The sequence below is a fragment of the Citrus clementina genome, unplaced genomic scaffold, assembly GCF_000493195.1.
Source record: "Citrus clementina cultivar Clemenules unplaced genomic scaffold, Citrus_clementina_v1.0 scaffold_3, whole genome shotgun sequence".
NCBI classification, from domain to species: Eukaryota; Viridiplantae; Streptophyta; class Magnoliopsida; order Sapindales; family Rutaceae; genus Citrus; species Citrus x clementina.
This window is the reverse complement of record NW_006262339.1, coordinates 40,171,314-40,172,928: the sequence shown is the minus strand read 5'-3', so window position 1 is coordinate 40,172,928 and position 1,615 is coordinate 40,171,314.

Genomic DNA, 1,615 nt, shown 5'->3' with positions numbered 1-1,615 from the left:
GATTTTAATTGTGTATTATAATAACTTTAACTAAAAATAAAATTTAGACTATATTGCCATAGAGAACTTTTGATGTAATGTGAAATATAAAGAAGAAATAGGATAAATGAAAGGAATGAGTGAATTATAACAAAAAAAAAATTAAAATATTGACTTTGTTTCCAATTTAAATAAGGATAATTTTACGTTTATGTAACAATTGCAAGGATATTTATGAAATTATATTAAATGATAAAATTAATTCTCAAAATCAGAATTTAAAAGTTACTCCTTCTTTACTTTTCAAAATCATCTATAAGAGGGGCTGATTTTGACAAAGTGGTTTTGATATTTTTTTTTACAAAACACCAAAATTAGCTTTTAGATTTTCAAAATCACTTTTAAACCTGCTAAAAGCAATCCCAAACGGGCCCTTAGTCTTTTAACTTGAGGAAAAGTTAAAATGAGTAGAGAAATAGAGTAATATTCAAGTAATGTTATTTGCACGACATTATACAAGCAAATTACGTATAGGCATCCAACTTTTTACTAAAAGACTAAGGTTGGTGCTGTTTGATAATTTTCACAAATTGATTAGTTTGGTAGCATTAAAAAAAATGCTATCATTGTTAATCTTAATTTAATTTTTTAATAAAAGATGTAATTATAACATCAAATTTTATTATAAAGTCAACACTGTTATTTTATTTTTGATTCATCACAATGGACATAATTTAATTTGTTCAATATTTTAATTTAGTTAATATTATCATGTGAATAAAAATTTAAAGCAATTAAAAAATAATTTCAAGAATAATACAAAAATATTAGGTTTACACATAATATTGGAAATACATGAATTGTTAAGGGTATTTTTTAGATTTGAAATTAAAATTTTCCATTCAGACTTCAGATTTCAGATAAAAGTAAACTTTTTCTACTTTTTCTATTCAGATAAAATTGTTTAATAATAAGTGATAAGTTAAAAAAACAAACAACCTAAAATAAACAAAGACCTAAAAAAAAGTTAAATTCAGACTTCAGACTAAAAAAAAACAGCACCAAATATAAGTAACCTGAGTCTTTTAGTAAAAAGTTGAATGTCCATATGTAATTTGGTTGTATAATGTCATGTGCAAATAACATTACTCCGAATATTACTCTATTGCTCTACTCATTTTAACTTTTCTTCAGTTTTAACAATCTTACATCATATACATATGTACCAAAGAGATAGGCTCGGATAATACCAAAATTCAAATTATTAATTTTTGAAATTTAAGTTCTTTTCGTTTGAGTCTATTTTGTAATCTAGTAATTCTTTTTTAAATATAAAATAAATCTTCGAAAGCTCTATCGTCTAATGCATCTTCAATTAATATGTATTGATTTTTTTTTTGTACATAAAAACTGGGCTATATTATATTTCAAATACATTAATATGTATGCAAAGCATAAAGCATTGAAATAACATTGAAATTAACAAATTGATTTGTAAGTAATGTTACAAATATTGATGCTCCAAAAATTTTGAAGACTTGATACAAATTTAAAATTGAATAAACTGGATTGAATACAATAAAAATAACATTTCGAATGAAAATGTTTTGATGATAGGATGACTGATGAGTCCAGG